The following is a 22,248-nucleotide window of genomic DNA, read 5'->3' on the forward strand; positions in this document are numbered from 1 at the left end:
ATAAAGACTAAATTTAAAAAAAATTATTGATTAAATGAATGAATGAACAAACAAATAAATACATTTTAATAATAAGAAAAAAAATTCTATCACTCTTAAAATACGTATTGTTTCAAACTATGATAACCTATTAAAAGATAAAGAGAAAACTGATCCTAAACCACTTACATTTTTTTGTAAAAAAAACTATTTCAAACATTTTGTACAAAAATGATGACTATCCTTCTGTTGCAGCATAACTAAAAATAACATATGTGAGCCTTTAATACAGACAAACGTGTTCGCATATGATCAAGCACATGCACACGGCTTCTTTGTTTTCACACATGAAAAATAGCCCATCTACTTATTATAATCCACACTCTGCCAGCTTTCATAAGAGGAAAAATGAGTGTTTATTTACAAGACCCACAAGGAAAAACACAAGTTTACAGGAAAACTCTTCCAGATGGTTAAGAGATCCGTCCAACCATCCTTAGTGTTTTTAATGAGTAAACTTGTACAGCTCCAAGGCCTCATGATTTTAATTAATCTAATCAGCAGTTTTATTGAGCTTTATTGCTGATAGCTGTGCAGGACACGATATGAGAAAACAATGAACCAGCAGCGGTTTGGCTTTAGCGCTGCGTTAGAGACTGTGCTAACCTCATTTTCCGTCTCATCTTCTTTATCTTGTCGTCATCCTCTACACACATCCTCATGTAATAACTCTGGAGACCTGAGGTTGGGAGTGGCGTTATTCGTTTCTCTCTGTGTATGTGTGGGAACAGATTAAGCTGTTAGTAAAATAAGCCACTTTTGGCCGTTCTGCTGTTCTGCAACAAATTCAGGATTTATTGTGCCTTGGCTCGCTGTTTTATATTGGAGTCAGCTAAACAAGACAGAAGTGTGGAATGAGGTTTACCGGGACTGTTGTTCAGTGTTGTGGCTTTCAACCAAAAAGAGTAGACTACACAGCATGAGCTAGAAGTGATCATGAAATATATAGACGTCTATTAATATTAGCTTATCAATATGGAAGGGAATCGTGAGGAATGGAAAAAATTCTAATTAGCCATTAACAAAACAATTGTCACGAGGTGAAATGACTTGACGATCACAGATTTAGCATATTTTCAATTAAAACAAGAAGCTGTGACTACATATAAGTAAATAAAAACTAACTACTTATACAAAAAAGTAAAAACTAAATAGTGCAAAAGTGCAAGCCCACTTTTTCAGTGGCGTTGGTCCCGGAAGTGTTTTTCCCATTCATTTCTCCCATAGGGATTGTCAGGAAGCCTTTGTTAAAGCGTTATAAGCAGTGAACCAAGACAATCGGCTATGAGGTGAATCATAACATTACAAACTTTGATTGCAAAAGAAAAAAAGTATTTAAAATCGGACAAAAATACAATCCCATGAACCATTGCAAACAGCATAATCGAATTAAAACCGATAATACTGGAATCATAAAACTACAAATTTACAGATGTTGATCATATATTCTGAAATCAATATTTAATCATTTTATATATATATACACACACATGCATATAAACATTTTAAATGTTACTTTAAATGGTGTACATTGTATATAGATTCTATATATACATATCACCATCATCTCTTCTGCCGCAGAACGCATAAAAACAAGTCAAACATCCTCCTAACATGCACACTATATATTTATTTATTAGGGCTGTCAAACGATTAATCGCGATTAATCGCATCCAAAATAAAAGTTTGTTTTTACATAATATATGTGTGTGTACAGTGTATAATTATTTTCTATATATAAATACACACACATGCATGTATATATTTAAGAAATATTTGCATGTATATACTGTGTATGATATATTTATATTATATATAATTTATATTATATATAAATATTTTATATATAAATAACACATTTTTCTTAAATATATATGCATGTGTGTGTATTTATATATAGAAAATAATTATACTCCATACACACATATATTATGTAAACACAAACTTTTATTTTGGATGCGATTAATCGCGATTAATCGTTTGACAGCCCTAATATATATATATATATATAATATGCTTTAGTTGTCAAAGCCACTCTATTCTTCTTGTTAGGCTGTGTCTGTATATTTCCCATGATTCAATAGATATAAGATGCTGCAAAAAAATAAAAATAATAATAATTAAAGAACAATTCCAGAAATAACACTGGTCTGGTGACAGAGAGCAGCCCATTATTAACAACACATGACTGCATTTCTACAGCAAATGAGATCTTGAATCCATCCCTTTTAATTGCACTAAACTAAATCATAAAAAAATTGTAATTATAGTAAAGCGTTACATTTATATAGCGCTTTTCTAGGTACTCAAAGCGCTTTTACATATGGAAGGGGGAATCTCCTCAACCCCCACCAGGATGATGCGACGGCAGCCATATTGCACCAGAACGCCCACCACACACCAGCTTATCGGTGGAGAGGAGACAGAGTGATGAAGACAGTCAGTATATGCGGATTATTAGGAGGCCATGATGGACAGAGGCCAATGGGCAATTTTGGCCAGGATGCCGGGGTTAAACCCCTACTCTTTTTCTGAAGGACATCCTGGGATTTTTAATGACCACAGAGAGTCAGGACCTCGGTTTAACATCTCATCCGAAGGACGGTGCTCTTTGACAGTATAGTGTCTCCATCACTATACTGGGGCGTTAGGACCCACACAGACCACAGGGTGAGCGCCCCCTACTGGCCTCACTAACACCTCCTCCAGCAGCACCCTAGTTTTCCCAGGAGGTCACACAAATATATAAGCACACACAAATGGAGAACAGTACCCACTAATGACACCACCGCCATAATTGCGTTGCAGGCTAAAACAGCACATTAATTATTCATGGCTTATAACAGATTGGCACTGTTATATAGACGCCTCTAACACTGTAGATTCACACTAGACACATGTAGATCATATCTGTGCATTGCCATGCCATATTCTCTACATGCAATGCACTTAAAAGCAGAACAGAAAAATTAGTATCAGCTTTTGCTTTGAATCACTGCAAATATTGGGAGCTGTGACATCTTATCTGAGGTGTAGTGCATTGCTGATGGACATATTGTAAGTTATTTTGTCCAAATTAGCCATCTATTTAATATTTTTTTCCTTTTTTATTGCATCTTATCTGTGATAAAAAATACTTTTTTATGAATATGAATACTATCTTCCTAGATTTCTATCAATCATGTAGGGTAAATCTGATGGGATACAGCAGTTGAGATTGGCATTTTATCAGCAAACCATTTAATTCAGATCACAATAAAGCAGTTGACCCTGAAAAACCATTAACACTGACAAACTACAGCAGCTCTGGCTTATTTTTCAGTCAATTGTGCACATCAACATTCACATGTGATCCGCTGTTGATCCACTGTCCTCTGTGTAAACTTAACCATAATATAATTGGCTCATAATGCTGTGAGTAATAGAAAACCCTGAAACCCCAGCTTTGACATCAAATCAAATGAATTAAATATATACTAATTCTTATTAAAGCTACAAAAGTTATAGTCAAGAGCAATGAGTAATTTTCTCTTTGTCTATTGTTGTTTGATTAACATCAAGCACACAGACAGACGCAGGGTTATTAGGCTGCCGTCACTTTAAGAGCTGCACGGATCCAATATACTGTTACATTTGAGATATTTCGATATATCGAGCAGCCCTACAGTGCGCCAGTGGTTTTAATCCTATGTTTCGTAGTTTCGTAAACACATTTGAATTAAGGTAATAGAAATCCAGTTAATATAAGAGAGAGAGAGAGAGATGTAAAGAAGAGCAGCCAATATAGAATTGACTGAAATTTCAATTGTAAACATGTAATGCTTTTAATGGGGTGATGGAGGCAGAACAAGACAGGCGAGTGTATTCTTTTTTTGGACCGAGGTGAGCGCATTAGAAGCGACGTTCAGCTGCAAGCGTGAATGCCATTAGTGAAAGAATGAAGGAAAAAAGAGAGAAACAGAAGAGGGGATGTCAGTACTGAACAGTATATGAATGTGTAAAATAAAATAAAAATACTAAATAAAACACTAAAGCAGCAATGGGACTAATTAACACAAAATAAAACTCTTAAAGTTGTTCAAACGCAAAACACATGCAGAAAGTCAGGTACTCGCCAGATCAAGATTGAATCAAAGACAGAGTGATGGAAAGGATGAGGAGAGAGAAAGTGAGACGGGCCATGGGGGGAGAGAGAGAGAGAGAGAGAGAGAGGAATGTATGAAGTGTGAGTCAGGCAGCGAGAGAGTGAGAAAGAGCAGTGAGAAGACAAAACATACACAATCAGTGGATATCAGTGGTCTGAATCTAAAACGAATGACTCTGACAAGTCGGTTCTTTTCAGCGAGCAAACAGAAACGAAACCAGTGCAGTCCAGTTACAGAACGAACGTTATTTTATGTGAATCAAACACATCAAGCAGGATTAATGTAGCCTGATTCCTAAATGAATGACTCTGAGTCGGTTCTTTTCAGTGAATCAAAAATGCATACACCACGATTAATGTAGTTTGATTCAAAAATATATGACTCTAATGAGTCGGCTCTTTTCGTGAACTCACAGAAAACACAGTGAAACCAGTGCAGTCCAATTACAGAAAAAAAATTACTTGAGTCATTTTCTGGGAATTAAAAACATACAATACCATCAGTACATACAAACGATTCCCAACTAAATGACTTTAATGTGACGACAAAGGTGATTTGATTTTCAGTGAATATTAAAAAAAAAAAAAAAACATACAACAGCCTACAATCAGTAAAGTCTGACTTGAATGAACTAATCGAATGAGTTGGTTAATATACAATAAATATGTACAATAAAGGCTGATTATTAATCAAAAAGTCATTTTTGTAAGTGTAAATAGGCTTAAAAAATGTATTTGTTTTTTACATTCATAAAAGAAAAAGAATAGTACTAAAATACTGTTCATCGAACCATTAAGGAACCCGGAGTCTTTAAAAAAAACTTTACGATTCCCATGGCCAAGAAAGATAGAAAAAGTGAGACAGGTGATACAACAGACAGGCAGACTGAGAGAGAGAGAGAGAGAGAGAGAGAGAGAGAGAAAGTCAGACTGTTGAGAGTGACAGAGACAATATTTGAGTGAGACAGGCACTGAGAGAATAAAACAGGCATGAGAGAGTGAGACAGACAACAAAGGAGTAAGACAGTGAAGCAGGCAGTGAGAGAGAGACAGACGGGCAGAACCTCAATACTTGACACTCCGGCTCTGTCAGTGCTGCTCCTGTCATCTCTCTCTCTCTCTCTCTCTCACACAGATGCTGAGGGATTGTGAAAGGGAAGCACAGAGCGCTACAGTTTTTTAGGAAAAGAAACCCTCGAAACCGCTCCCTTCAAAGCCCAGAATCCTGACGACTGGAGCCAACGCTGTTCTTCAACAGACTCGCACTACTGGAGCCGCAGCTTGATGAATCCTGTGCATTGTGCATCCCGCGAGCTAAAAACCCAAACAAGAGCTACACGTTAAAAACCCAGCAAAAGATTTACTGAAACACACACGCTCGTGATTCACCACTGCCAGCTATACGCCAGGACAACACACGGCACTGTGAGTGAATTTTAAATAATCGCAGAGCCCGTCAGCGGCCCACAGAAACAGCCAGGGGCGGTTGATGAACACTATCTTTAATTCCCCGTCTCAAGCTGAGGTAAGCTACTCTTTGGAGGGAGAGAGAAAGAGAGAAAAATACACTAATAAAACAGAGGTGTAGGCAATTCTGATCATTCACACTGTATCTCTGACAGATTCACTCCGCATGTCTATTTTTAGAAGAACTTCGAAAGGCCATGGAGCAGGAGCAACTTAATTGAAGCGTGAGAGGGAAAATAAACTATGCGGTACAATACAAAAACAGAGAAATAACGAGAGGGAGGGAGAAAGAGAAAAGTCCACACCGGATAAACACAGCAAAACATCACCTGCCTCCTTTCATTTATGAAGACTACAGCTGTTATATAATATATACAGTATATATATATATATATATATATATATATATATATATATATATATATTGTGTATACAACAATTTATCAACAACTCTTTGGTGAATAGAAAGTTCATAACTGCATTTATTTGAAATATAAATCTTTTGTGTCAATATAACTGTCTACTGTATTTAATATATATATATATATTTTTTTTTTTTTTATTAAGCTTGTATATTTAAGTTCAGTAATTTCACTTAAATGGCAATGAAAATTACCTATTAATTGTCATTTAAGTGAAATTACTGAAATAACAATTTTTTTCTTAAATATATACATGCATGTGTGTATTTATATACAAAATAATTATATACAGTACACACACACATATATATAGGCCTATATATATATTGTAAACACAAACGTTTATTTTGGATGCGATTACGTTGCCCAGCACTAAATATATATATATATATATATATATATATATATATATATATATATATATATATATATATATATATATACACACACACACACACACACACACACACACACACACATATATATATATATATATACATTGACATATATTATAATGGAGTTTTAAAGCTGCTTTCATAATATCTATTTATAAACTGTGATTAATTAATTGCCATACAAAATTCGATTAATTTCTAATCAATTGACAGTCAAAACAAAACCATTGTCAATCAAACAGAAGTGGTCAGGGCGGGCACAGGTAGACTGACTGCTTTTACATCCCCTTTGGATTGATTCACGCACATATTCATGACCCGACGGGGTCCTTTTAATCAAAATAACACCTGACACTTTAAAGAGACCCATTACGCGACGTTAGAAGTGCAATACATTTTATTGACTTCCTGTCAAGCAAGATTCCACTTCCAAATAGTGAAAGACAGAAAGAATGGCCTTGTTTAAACCTGTATCATCTCCTGTGAGCCACACTGGTGCTGAGGTTTGTCTTGTGCTGGTTACTCACCCACCATAAACTAAATGAATCAAAGTGACGTTTGACAGACACACTAATACACACCAAGATCGCAGGCCTGAAAATCATCAAATTCTGACATTGACTGAATGTGTAAACAGGCCCAGTCTGCAGTTGCGTAACACACTGGCATCAGTATTGAACATGTAGATATTCAGCTCTTCCCAAGGCACAGGGGACAGCTGCATTTCAGAGATTATCCTATATGGAAAAATAAACTGCATTATAAAACTGATTGTTCCGGCTCTAAAATGTGATTGGATGAGCCAAGTGAGAGGTTGTCGTAAAATAGTGGATATTCACACACACGTCAGTTGTGTACTGATTTGTTGCAAGTTACTTGGTGGAAGAATAGCTTAGTGTGATTTTTATTATTAATAAGTTTATTAATTGGTGCCTTTTAACATACTGGCTGTGGAAGACAGTGAGTTTACCATAGATAAAGAAAGTGTTCACCCATAAACAGTCATCATTTACTTACTATCATCTATAAATACATACAAATCTATAAAGAATATAGTCCATAGAGCAGTAAGGGAGCAGACATCACAGTTATGTCACTGATGTTGCACATGCACAGAAAAACAGTGGTAACAAGCGGAGGAAAACTGAATAAGGAAGAAAAATGTCTTGTTGTGCCTTTGGATGTGAGAATTGGACCCCCAAAAAAGATGGGACAATTTTTATACAATACCGTGATGGAAGATGCCATGATGTGAAAAATGCATACGTTTATGGTTACAAGCCATTAAACGGACAAGCTGGACGGATCAACTCTGCAATTATTAGCCTACTATTACAGCATGAATTTGATGTAAACAACAGATCAGTTGTAGCATGAAATATTTAAAGCTATAAAAAATTCTCTCAGAACTGAAAGTTTATAACTAAGAAAGTCAGAATTGCAGGATATAAACTCACATTTCTGAGAAAAAAAGTCATAATATCGATGATTTCTCTTCTCAGAATTGTGAGATATAAACTCAGAATTGTCAGATATAAACACACAACTTCCTTTTTTTTATTCTGTGGCTTCCATAGACTACTACTACAGAACTGTCATGTTCATGTACCAGGAAGACTCCGCCCACAAAACACGTCATCGCTATTTACAAAAACCAAAATGGTCCAAAATTTTTATTTACTTACGAATTTCGGTGACACTTTATTTTACAGTGTTCTTGTTTCATATGTTACATGTACTTACTTACCATAGTAATAACAGTAAATCATGCATAATTACATGCAACTAACCCTCAGCCAAATCCTAATCCTACCCTAACCCTATAGTAAGTACATGTAGTTGCTTAATATTACTCAGTACTTAAATATATAATTACACTGTAACAATGACACCTTAAAATAAAGTGTAACTCGAATTTCTATCTTTTATGGAGTTGGTCAGTGTGAATCAACATTCTGCAAAATATATCAATTTGGATTCTACCTAAATAAAAAAGTCTGTTACACTTTATTTTAAGGTGACGTAGTTACATTGTACTGACTCAAATAAGTACTGAGTTATATTAAAGAACTACATGTACTTACAGTTATCGTTAGGGTTTGGTTTCAGAAGTTTCATTTTTGGGCAAACCCTTCATTTAAACTGTAATGCTCTATTAAGTTCATGCCAGCATTAGAACTCATTTAATTTTCCATTGGGTCTGAGCATTTCTGAGCCAAACAATTTATATAAGCCTCCCAAGAATTCTTGCTTTGTTGTTTTTTTTTTTAACCTGTTCATGATACAAAACGCTGTGTGTTTTCAAAGGACTCATGCAATAGGGCAAGCATCGGTTATTGGAACACATCAAGACAAAATGAGGTGCGTATTTTGAAACCTCTGCAAATGACATTCCTTATTCATATTTATAAATCTCTCCGAAATATTTTAGATGCAAGAATGCTACCAAATTAAATTGCTAGAGAAAACAAAAAGAAATTCTGCAGACATCTTCCCACGAGCAAATGCAAACTCATACTTATTTAAGGAAAAGATCTGCAAACAGCAGTCAAAGAGATCAAACTTTCTCCCCGATGTGAGAATCTGTCATCACCTCCAACTCTCATCAGAACACATTCAGAGACAATGCAAAGAAAACAAACAGACATGCAGACTCTATAAAGAGACATTCATATTACAAGTATGACATACATATACATTGGGGTGGTATACTGGTAAGACACGATTAACCTGTAGAAATTTGTCAACCGGTAGAGATTTTGGAGTATGCAACGTCACGTGAGCATACGTTGCTGTGCTACGCGGACACGAAAGCTTATCGTTTGCATGCATTTTTAAGCATTGCAGTTTAAAAACAGGTGATTTTAAACCGTTTAAGTGCAATAAGCAGCACAAGACGACTCATTTCAGTATATGATAAAGCCGCTGCTCATAAAGCCTGTGAATGCTTTTTGCCTAATTGGGCTTGAACGGTTAAATATATATATATATATATATATATACCTATCTGACAAAGTGGCCATGTCATTGCAAGTATAAACACAGTCATTTATGTCTTGAGTGTACGTAAACAGTTGAGAAAGAAAACGCGCGAGAATAATGGATCTGTGTAGTCGGTCTTAAAGTGACAGCATCCAAATTTACCTGCTGTCGTTATTAATGTTAATCAAACAACAAAAAAATAAGAATAAGAATTATAAGAATAAATGTAGCCTATATGTAAATTACAGAGTAGACTATTTTACATTTGATTACTTTATACATTTTATGTATTATTTCTTATTTCTAGTGCTTGAAGTTTTCCAGGTAGGTCTATTTCATACTAGAGATGCACCGATTGATCGGCTGGTGACCGGAATTGGCCGATTTTCACGTGATCGGCCATGACCGGCGACTGGCCGGTCAGTCTGACAAATGCCGATTTTATGCCGGTCAAATGCACTCGGGCGCCGCATGATTAACATCGCGCAACATCAGCATCACACGTGCACACGGAACACACATGTAGAAAACCTCGTGAATTATGTCCGTTCATCAGACCGCAAGCGCGTATTTTTTTTCGGCGTGCATGTTAATCAATGAGTGCATTCGGGCAGGAGCGTCGCGAGCAGTGAATCGCGTGTTTCGGCGCCGAGTCTATTTGCTGCACTGCTCACGCTCAATTAAAGGGAAAGCACACTTTTGATGGACAAAATAGCCTAAATAGGGTTTCACAAAAAAGTGCCCAAAATGCACAGAATTTGCGTGTTTTAACAAGAACTGGAGTAGGCTATGTCAGAAAAGAAAACGAAGACTAATATTTATAGAAAATGTACCCATTTAAACTTGTTTTATTATTCAGTTTGTAAGTGATTGCAATAGGCCTGTGTGTGTGTGTGCTTGCCTTTGAGAAATATCTTTATACTGCAAGGCTATATTTATTTTATTTTTTATTTATATATTATTTTATTGCCATTCCCTGTTTTCATACAGATGTTTAGTTTGCTAAATACATATATAAAAAAATTATTGGATATTGAATGTGAAAAGGAAATGGTTCTTCCATAACATTGCACTTTAGATGTGTGTGAACTATGCAAATTGCAAAATGTTCTATTACAGAAAAGATATAAAATAAATATTTGTGTGTGCTGTAAAGTGGTTAGAAAAAATGAAATCGGAATCGGCTAAAATCGGTATCGGCAGGTCAAACTTAATGAAAAATCGGAAATCGGAATCGGCCCAGAAAATTGTAATCGGTGCATCTCTATTTCATACGTGTCTTTGTTCTATAGTAGTTTGGTTTCTTTGTTCTTTCATTATCACTGTTTACTTGTCTTCAGTAAGCTTGAGAGTTATTTTTAGGCTAGTATAATTTTTTTAAATGATACTGAAAATGGTGATAAGAATTCTGAATTTTCAATGGTATAAAAAAATTTTGATATCATAAAAAAACGTATTTAAAGCAAAAACAACCGTGATATATATCGTTATTGCGAAATAAAATTACTCATATTGTGATATAAGATTTTGGTTATACCGCCCATCCATAATATATATAAATATTATTCATAAATATATATAGACACGAGACACGATTATATATATATATATATATATATATATATATATATATATATATATATATATATATAAAACTTTTATTTTTATTTTTATATTTTATATTTTAATATTAATATTTAACATTTTAATAGCAGTGTCAGTATGCTTTCTGAATCGTGATTCTTGATATGAGCGAGAGGGAGAGAGAAAACAAAGCATTATTCTATCTTCTAAATAGCTTTGTCGTCACTTCAAGGCAAACATTTGTTCTGCGTTGAGACAAATCTTTCATGAGCGACAACAAAAGAGTCTCTGGCCGCACAAGCCGCCCAACCGGTAGATCCAGCAACATAAAAAAGACCTTTATGCTTTCAGATTCCCAAATTACTTTCGATCCCAACTGCCAGAGCGGTGTGTTACAAAGCTAATGACTGCAGTAACACATCTTGAAAATGTTTGCTCGGTGATGGCCCGAATCCCTGATAAATATGGAAAATGTACTCTAAAATGTAAAACTGCTCTAAAAAAAAAAAAAAAAAAAAAAAAAAACTGCCATACCAGACTCAACCGAGAGTCAGTTCAGTCTGCTTCAGTTAGTTGAGCAGAAACACACTGATCTGTAATACCTATTCACAGTGCTGGTGAATCACTAACTAAAAGCTGTGAAGTGTGAACTTCATGCACTACATTAACTGCAGTTTTCAAAATAACACAAGCAACACCGATTCAAAACAATTGATTCACCAATTTATTTGAATTCAGCAGTGTTCCTGTAACTGTGTGGTTCTGTACATCCTTTTTCCGTAGCATCAAAACTCACATTTTCTTCTGAATTCTAATTTGAACAAACACTGAAGCCTAAATCTCAAACTCAGAATGTAAGTGCTCCACTATTGTTTTTATAAGCAATGAGACATACTACATACTATTTTGTCACAGCCTTTCAGTTGTTAAAGGCCCACTGAAGTGCCTTGAAAAGCGCTCCATTATTCAGTGTTGACATAATTTCCACTGAAACAGGAAGACAGGGCGGGACCTATCGAACATCTCCTCCCCTTTTTTAAATAGCCAATAGCGTCTCGTTTATATCACAGCTTGACCAGAGCCGTTGAGCTCGGTAAAGCCACATTTTCCTCCTAATCTCTAACCGTTTCTCCTCTAATCTCCTCCATATCGCTTTCAAATAGAGCATTCTGTGCAGAATTCAAATGGGTCCGATATGTTTTCTGGTCTCCGCCGACTCGCGCATATGATCCGCTCTGTGTATCGTGTCTCTGGACTGGAGCAGTGTGTGCACTGCGGTGGTTTGCGTGATACTAACGTGAAACCAGACTTCACTCGCCCCAATGGAAAGCATTTTTACACTGTCTGAATTGTTCACTATCCCCTATATAGTGCACTATGTGCCATTCACCATGTAGAAAATAGTAAATGTGTGAACAAGTGACCGATTTTAGCCGCAGCGTCTATTTATAGTGTGGGGACACGGAGCGAGACGCATCAGATTCTAGAGAGCATGTGATTGGACCGAAAATCTGATGAGAAGCTGAAGTGCAGAGTGATGTCATCAAAATCTTTGATCCATATTGAAAGAAGTAAGACTGTACGTTTTGAATGCTTATATCTTCTAAATGCAAATTTTGCCACTGTTTTGGAGCACACTAGCTTATAGATAACAGTAAGACTAACATATTCATACTAAAAACCAAAAACCTTCCATTTTGATTTCATGGGGACTTTAAAGCAAGCACAAAACGAGGGTGAGCAACCACCTATTAACCACACAAAACACCTGTAGTATCACCACCCACAGAAAAACAAATGGTTTTTGTCCCCTCATAAATCTAGTTAGGTCATTCTTTGGATGCATTTACAGCCAAAATGCAACCAAAGGTCATTTGGATGAAATATTACAAATGTTTTTGGAATAACATGCACAAAAAGTCCTGGAACATGCATTAAGAAGGTGTGTTTTGATTTCATGTTGATGAGCAGCTTGTCACTCGGCTAGCTACAGCTTCAAAGTAGCTTTCCCAACACTGCCGCTCTCACACAAACACAGATGAACAGCAAAAGCTCCTCGCTTCCATTCAGCGGTTAATATCTCTATGAGCACAGAAGCTTTTGAGTGCTGTATAGGCAGGGAGGAGAAAGCTCAGATTAATTGCCAGGGAGATCTCTCCAGCCATGCCACTGTACCAAAGAATAGCAGCTATTGTGATGGTAAAAGTGAAGAGACGCAGAAAAAACTGTACTCGTCAATGGATGAAAAGGCCCAGCTGGTAGAATATTTGCTGTCATATGAGCAGAGGAGACTTGAATGTGACTTGACAGTGTGAGCGAGAGAGAGATCGAGCGCGTGTGTGCGTCTGAATGAATGCGTGCACGCTATTTAGCCCCACTCTGAGCTCCTAATGCATCCTGGGATATATTATGTGGTACATTTTGAAGGCTGTGTAATTAAATGAACACATGAACAGAGGAAGATAGGCATTATGAAGTGAAGCGTAGCTCTCTGCGGTGGTGAAGGGGAGGTGAGAGAGAAAAACAGAGCTTTATTTTAGGAGCACGTCTGCTTTCCCACAGGCCTCGCTCTCGGCCTGCAGCTGGGCACCGATGGCACAGACCACATGAGCTCCTGTGGCTGAAACCAGGTGATGGACATCAAGAGAGAAATGGTGAGAAATAAACAGATAAGAAAAGGTGGAAGAAGCGCTAGCAAAGCCAAGGTCATGGGTCCCAGGGAACAGACATGCTGATAAAATATACAGAACCTTGAATACACTGCAAGTCGCTGTGGATAAAAGCGTCTGCCAAATGCATATATTTAAAATCTAATGCAAAAAGCGATAAGGCAGAGATTGCAGGATAAAGAAAGGCAACCATAGAGAGACCATACAACTGAATAAATGTGTATTTCTGACAAAAACAAGCAATTTCTTGATCTGGCAAACTTTAAAGTGAACTTTATGCAACTTGCTTAGATTTGTTCACCGTTCAGCTCATTTTTAAGGAAGAACTAAACACTAGATTTACCACACTAGATTTGACCAGAAATACCTGGATATGCATACATACTTGGTCACTTTACATGGTCTCTCCCTGTCTAAGTCAGACCTAGTCAAACATCTGGCCCGAGTTCACTTCAGAAGGAAAACGGCTGTTACAATTTGAATAAAAAGAAAAATGGCCTAATTTGCAAAAGCGAACTGCTAATGACGCTGCAAAATGTGTTTGATGTTTGCATCTACTGTTGTTCTGTGTGTTACACTTGGTAAGTAAAACCAAACTGGTCAAAAAACATGAGCAAAAAGTAAAGCAAAGAAACTGTGGTTCTGACCCAAATAAAACAATGTGGAAAGAGACCTGCAAGGGTGGAATCGACTTCTGTTGTTGTGGACATAACAATCAAACCAACTGTGAATACACTCTAAAGAACTCTGTACTAGAGACCTGCGCGGGACACAATGTTCAGTCCCGCTCCCGCCCGCTCCCGCAGTGTTCAGTCCCGCTCCCGCCCGCTCCCGCAAAGATTTGTCATTTTTAGTCCCGCTCCCGCCCGCATCTGTGATATTATGTCCCGCTCCCGCCCGCAAATGCCCGCAAGACGGCAGGCAGCAGGATGGATGTTCACATTCTGTCTCACGAAAGGTCTTGGAAAAAAAATGCGTGCGCACATAATTCCTTACAGTAACTAACGCCAACAAAGATAAACATTAATCGGCCCAAATTTCAATAGGCTTAATTATCATGTAACATAAAAACAGCCTTAGGCATGGCCTACACACATAGGAACATTTGTTAAACGGATCATTTTTATCCTAGACTACAGGCCATTTAAACATTTAAAATGTGATCACCAAAACACGAAACGGTCCCATATTAGGCCTACGAACAGCATAATATTCACTAGTAGGCTAACAGTAACCAAAAAAAAAAAAAAAAAAAAACATTTATTCGATTAGGTAATATTATTATCTTTCTAATATATATAATTATATATTAGATAATGTTAGAATGTTATTGCTGTCTATTTTGAGCTTTCGAGTTCGAACACGGAGCAGCGGGAAGGAATTGTCTCTAAACAAGTGTGCGTGAGATTAGGCCCCGCCCGCACTCCAAAGGACAACATCCACAAGTTTAGGCTGCTTAAAACGTTTTTATTGCTGCCAAACAGAATCTCCCTCAAAACTACAAATTATGTACGCTACTTTAATCATTTATATATTTTACTTTACACTCATATTTAATTTGCGGGAGTGCAGCGTATCATCCCTCCCGCCCGCACCCGCAAGTGCACCTCCATCATCCCGCCCGCGCCCGCAATGACCTTTCAAAATTTGTCCCGCGCCGCACTGTTTTGCGTCGCAACCCGCGGGTCCCGCGGGACTCCCGCGGGAGTGCAGACCTCTACTCTGTACCATCTCCTCAATGGCCTTCCAGACTTTAGCCGGTCCAAAACTGTGCACAATTACAGCAGATAGCAGGTATATGGGGAATATGGCCAGAAAAAAAGCAGAAAAGCCACATCATATCTCAACGAAATCCAAAAAGACAGAGGCTGCCGCAGAGCGGTATTTTTGTCAGATAGCAGCTTGAGTCCTGATGCCGAGCGGTGCACATCCTCATACAAATTGGGTGTAGCCACGTCCATGCAAACAGTCTGCCCCAATCTCATGTCAAATCTAATGGGGTTGCAATGAATCAAACCCACAGTACATCCTCAGAAAAATACGAGATCAGCCATAACGCGCAAGGGGGCAAAAATCCCATTACAAAGGTCGGAAGCATCACTCTTGCCTGGCGTCCGTCCATTTATAGGCCAAATGGTTCCTTTCTGAAATTAAAATCAGTCGCTTTGAATCATGACTCACATTCTGTTCGGCCCACTTAATATTCACTCTAGAATGCAAATTAGCATTTTTTTCCCACAAGGTCTCAAACCAATAATTCACAGTAAAAACAAACTAATTCAACAGTGGGGCAGTAAGGAGTGGTATGACGGCCCTGAGTGAACTTTTAAATAAACTACTCACCAGCTAGTAGATTTATAAGCTGAAACTATGCTCATGTGCTTTCTGCTCTCAGTTCTATTTGACTTGGTTTGGCATGACTTGGGCCCTGTCCCAAATGGCATGCTAAGCACTTGTGGCCTTCCTCCGACTCCACACTCTAATGACGTAACGCTTTGAATGTCGGGTAGAGGTTCTGCATCAACAGAGCAGAGTGGGCCAAGATCTTTCTGAAACCTAAAATGTGACCCTGGATCACAAAACCAGTCACAAGTCGCATGGGTATATTTGTGGCAATAGCCAACAATACGTTGTATGGGTCAAAACTATAAATTTTTCTTTTATGACAAAAATCATTAGGATATTAAGTCAAGATCATGTTCCATGAAGATATTTTGTAAATTGTCTACCGTAAATATATAAAACATTTATTTTTGTGAGTTAATGAAGCACAATCGCAAACATAAATGAACAACTTTAAAAGGGATTTTCTCAATGTTTTGATTTTTTTGCACCCTCAGATTCCAGATTTTCAAATAGTTGTATCTCGACCAAATATTGTCATATCCTAACAAACCATACATCAATGGAAAGCTTATTTATTCAGCTTACAGAATATGTATAAATCTCAAGTTCAAAAATGTACCCATGTGATTGGTTTTGTGGTCCAGGGTCACAAATGACACTTGGGACACATATGGTCTCATGCTCTTCACGGTGACATGAACATAGCGGCCACAGTAAATCTGCAAGACCACAAATGTACGTGTTCCATTTGGGACTGGGCCTTACCAAGTAGTCTCAATCCAATCAGAACTTCAAGTTTGTGAGATAATTCTGGATACATAATTTAATTGAAAATGCTATTGGAATTCCAAATCAGTTTTCTGAATTTGAATTGGTATAGCAAAACAAATGCAAAATTGCAATTTGAATCTCATGGAAGGAAGTAGATTTAAAATGAGTTCACTGTATTGTAAAACAGGGAAAAAAAAAAAGAGTTTATAAAGATAAATCTGAATGATGACTTCTAAGAGAAGTAATTTTAAAAAGACCTGAAGTGTGAAGGTTTATCAGTTAGACAGAACGACAGGCAGAATGATAGATAAAACAACAGAGTGATGGACAGACGGACGGACGTCGGGAGGATGGATATGACGGATAAATAGACAGATGGATGGATGGATGGATGGATGGATGGATGGATGGATGGATGGATGGATGGATGGATGGATGGATGGATGGATGGATGGATGGATGGATGGATGGATGGATGGATGGATGGATGGATGGATAGATAGATAGATAGATAGATAGATGGATGGATGGATGGATGGATGGATGGAAAGACAGACTAGATAGATAGATAGATAGATGGATGGATGGATGGATGGATGGATGGATGGATGGATGGATGGATGAACTTAATTTCCCTAAATGCATTACCTGTGATGAATTTCTTTGTCCTGCAATTCAGTAAATTCCTCTTCCGATAATTCCAATTTCACCGACACCTCATAGAAGTTTCTAAATCTTGTCTCATGTGTTCAAGCTTCAGTCACACTCAGGACCTGTTCATTTGTCTGGAAAGTGGCTGGATTTCAACAGATGAAACTCAGTATTTTGTCCTCAGTTCCTTGTAAATATTTATGAAGGCAGAAAACACCAGTGATAATGGCCAAGCATTACAAATGTGTGGAGGGTCTGATTTCAAAGTCTCCCAAACTATGTTGTCTGCCTCTCCTGTCAATTTTGCGGTTGAAAGGATAATTGATGTCCCGACGGTATTGCGTGCTCATAAATAAAAGAAGGCAAAGGCTGAAATGGTATTAAATATGGCTGGAAGTGAATATGAAATCAATGCTAATAGAGGCTACAAACTCTGGACTCTACAGTGGCCTTTCAACCTCCTCTTCCCCCACAAACACTACCCAGCATGCAAAGCAGCCTAAACGACATGTCACCTCCGCAAGGGCACTGGCGGCGATCTAGGCGAGAGTCAAATTCATCATGCGCAGCAGCATTTAAAAATAAAAGTGTTAAATGGGGGAAACTTAACACCTTTTATGAGGAACTGATTTATCGTGCGAAGGCTTCGAGTGTTTGCTGGCGCTGCCTGTTGTGACGGTGGTCCCTCGACTCAGGATGCCGGTGGTCTTTGTGCGTTTTACGTGAAACAGCGCTCTTTCGCAGCGGTGCCTGAAGCAGGCCACATTTGATAGCAAACGATAAATTACCCAACTGTAAAAGCTCAGTCGCAGGAGACGGGTGTAAAATACAGACGCCAAAGCTCTCTCTCTCTCAAGCCTCTTGAGGTTTTATTCAGTCCAGTGGAAAATTTGTCAAAGAGCAAGCTATTTTTATGAGGTCTAATGGATCGTCGGTGAGAACACATTTAACATGAACGAAAACTCCAAACAATGTCACCTATTTTACCAGACTGGATTATGCCTGGATTATGCCTGAATTTCAGTTTCACCAACAAAGATCAATTAAATTACCATTCTGTTAATAATACAAATGTGCATTGAAAACTGATTTCAATGTGTAATAGAGTCAGCTTTCCATTGTCTGATCTCCTTCTGTTCAGCTGTACACCGCAAAAAAAAAAAAATACAAATAATAATTTTCTTATTTTTTGAGTATTTTTGTCTCGCTAATTTTAAGGCTTGTTTTCAGAGACTATTTAATGTCACTGGCAATTATGTTGTAAATGTTTTACTATAAATCTAGCAAAAATTAGAAAGATGACAATCAACAGGGGTAAAACCCGCAAATTAATTCATAAATCTCTGAATACAACTCTCTACTGTATCTCAAGAAAATTTGATTCTCTGGTAAATGTAAAAGTTGTTTTTAAAGAATATATGTGATATTTATATATAGTTGCCTGAGTTTTTTTTAATCAATTTACACAATTTTTGCTTCAAGTAAATGTAAAACTTGTGCACACGTGTGTGTGTGTAGATATACAGTATAATATAATATTATATAATATAACATAATATATATATATATATATATATATATATATATATATATATAATTACTTTAAGTAAGTATTATTTTTCTTACTGCATTAGCAAACTTAAATCTAACAAGAATAGTTGCTTTGACTCTTGGAATAAAGCGGGAAATTGTAAATGAATAAAGTAATTTAAAATATACTCTCTGAAAACAAATCTTATTATCTTAAACACTTTTTCACTTCTTGTTTTACTGTAAACTGATTAAGAACAGAATTTTTTTTATTTTTTTTTTGCAGTGTGTGCCCTGCACTCTGATCAAATCTGCTGAAACTTCACACTCGGAGTCTTTACCTCGGACAAGGTTACAGTGTTGTTGAAGGGTGTTTGCTCTAGCGTCTCCATCGGGCTATTCCCCAACAGTCTGCCAACCCGGTTCCTCACTCGCTCTCTCTCTCGCCACTGCGGCTCTCAGACCTCCTGGAGCATGACGCCGCGAGTTACACGAGGAATCCCGCAGAGACGCCTGTGCTTTCCGTAAACCGGCCCCTGCCCAATCTTATTTCCCGGGCTGTACGTCTGACACCTGTAGAAACCCTATTTATTCCACTGAATGCCAGGGACAAACGTGGAGCTCATTCACACTTCATTCCTTTGAGCGTCCGCTTATTGACCGTGAAAAGCGTGACCGTATTCTCGCTGCCCTTCAACAATGGAGCTTCAGTTGCTGTTACAATTACAGCCATCAGAGTACGAGGAGGAGGTCTGCCCAAAGCCTCCTTCATCCCGCACGGAGAACGGGAATTTATATCTTACTATGAGAGGAAAAAAATCATACTGCACTGAGCTCAAGGCGCAATAAAGACAGAAGTGAATGACTTTTGTGGGACAAGCCACAGTTGTATAAAGATGTGAAAGAAAGAGAGAGAGAAAGCGCATGCGGATTATACAGATGAACTGATTCTTCTGAGATGAACACAAAGGAGGTTCTAGAAAGCAGCTTGAGTAATCCCTGATGCCAACTCAATTTCAGTTTTACTCTGGTTTATCGGCATGACAAAACAGGGAGACTAGAGTAAGACATTTGTCAAGTCACTGTATATTTAGAAATCTTTTTTTTTAAAGTAATAACTTTACTATAAGGTTTCATTTGTTAACATTAGCTAACAATACTTCTAAAGCATTCGTTAACCTTAGTTGATGTTAATTCTAACATTTACTTAATTATTAAACATCAAAGGTCGTATCAGTTCATACTATTTAATGGACCTGAGCTAACATGAATCAACAATGAACATTTGTATTTTTTATTACCAACTTTAACAATGATCAATAAATACTGTAGCAGATGTATTACTCATTGTAAGTTAATATTAGTTCATGCATTAACCAGGGTTAACTAATGGAACCTTATTGTAAAGAGTTTTTAGCTAAAAACAGTTGTTTTAACCTGTTGAAGTAAATTTTCTACATGGCAGGTGTAATTCATTTTGTGTGAAACCAAATTTACAGTACACGGAAAAAATGGTGTAGAAATTGCTTGTAAATTTCACAAATTATTACTAAGAACTGCAAGTAATTTAAATGTGAAATTTTGAAGTAGAAAGTCTGAAGTAGTATTTTCTTGTAAAACATACTCCAACTACTGTATATATACAACTTTTACAGTGTATGCAAGTCTAAAAATATAAATTACATATGTCACATGAATATATAGGGCCCTATCTTGCACCCAGCGCAATTGACTTTGTACACTGACGCATGTATCATTCCTATTTTGCACCCACGCACAGCGGACTTTTCCCTCCACAGAAGCGCGTCGGTAAATTAATGAATGAACTTGCGCTCCCAGGGGCGGTTCAGCGAAAAGAGGATGTGTGTTCCAGCGCAAACGTTCCCTGGTGCTATTTTGCAGTTCCAGAAAACAATTCCGCCACTGACCAGGAAAAACCTAGTCTAAAGTCAGTGAAGCGTTGCGCATGTTATTCATATGCTATTTTAAGGGCGCATGCTTGGCCATAATCAATGTAGCGTGTGCACAACGCGCATACACTTTGCTCATCTCATCTACACACAAACGCAGCAGTTCTCATTTTTAGAAAACCATTCATTATTACAAGGAAAAATATTAACACACGAGGGAAATCATTGATGTGTCCATGAAGATGTGAAAAAATAGGCATAAATCTAGCTTACACATTTACCCAAATTATTATACGCCTGTTTAACCGAAGCTAATTTAGAGGCACTTCCCAATGTCACTTCTCTGTCTTTTACGGCCCTGACGAGAACGTTGGTCTCCTCGGCTGTGAACCGCTCCTGGCAAATCCGCCGTTATAATAACAATCCGCTATAGAACAAGCGCGCCTGCTCTTAAAGGGAATGTGAGATGTCGCTCTGATTGGTTTATTTCACGTTACGCCCAAACCACACCTATGAATAATGAAGCTACTTCAGACCAACCCATTTTAGATTTGCGTCGGGCGCAAGAGTCATTTATCCCACCGGTAAAATACCCGCCCACAAAGTTACTTGCGTTTCGCGCTTGATACTTGCGTTTCAGATCGTTAAAATAGGGCCCATAATCACACAAATTTATTATGTATTCTTCAATGATTCAACCTAATGTTTATCCCTAACATGGGGCACATTGTGTCACTTTTTGTATATTTACTGTATGTATAAGCATATATTTATGTCAGTATGTTGTAAATGATTTCTTCTCATTTAATTTGAGCAGCCATCAAGCAAAATAATTATGTGCATTAGTTTTACCTCTTTTCTCCTTTGATGAAAAAATGACAAAACTTTACCGTTTACCTGTTTGTAATGTCAAAATAAGTCGAATAGAAGTAAAATTACTAGTGCAAATGTTGTAAGAGTAAATTCTTTAAGATCACTGTTTTTCTCTTAAAATGCAGATCACTTCAAATTGGAGGACTGTGAGACTAATACGTACGGATTATAAAGTATGGGAATGCACATATAGAAACCAACAGATGATGTACTAGGGCCCTGTTTACACGTGGAAGCATTTTCATCAATCCAATCACAAGTGGATGACTCTAAATACAGGTGTAAACGGGTACCACTTCCAGAGGTATTTGAAAGCGCATTCGACTGGATCGTTTTCGTAGTGTAAACGCTCATGTGACTGAATGTGTTCAAACAGCCACAAAAGACCGCCTACTCTCCGTCTACTGACCTAATGCATAAGCATTATGAGAAGTGAACTACCCAGACGGGATTTAAACTTTGTCA

The 22,248-nt window shown here is 37.4% G+C and overlaps 1 protein-coding gene across 3 annotated transcripts in view; it reads right to left on the reverse strand.

The window, feature by feature from the left end:
• The window catches only part of klhl29 (kelch like family member 29), a 281,635-nt gene that overhangs the window by 171,062 nt on the left and 88,325 nt on the right, over nt 1-22,248 (reverse strand). Inside the window, exon 1 of one of the 3 annotated variants that reach the window (XM_079888808.1) lies at nt 646-667. The exons of the other annotated variants lie outside the window; for them this stretch is intronic. The gene's annotated coding sequence lies outside the window, so the exon portion shown is untranslated. Of the gene's footprint in view, nt 1-645; nt 668-22,248 lie in introns of those variants that run through there. 3 annotated transcript variants of the gene reach the window in all.

Source organism: Squalius cephalus (assembly GCF_949319135.1).
Source record: "Squalius cephalus genome assembly, chromosome: 12".
Lineage (NCBI taxonomy): Eukaryota > Metazoa > Chordata > Actinopteri > Cypriniformes > Leuciscidae > Squalius > Squalius cephalus.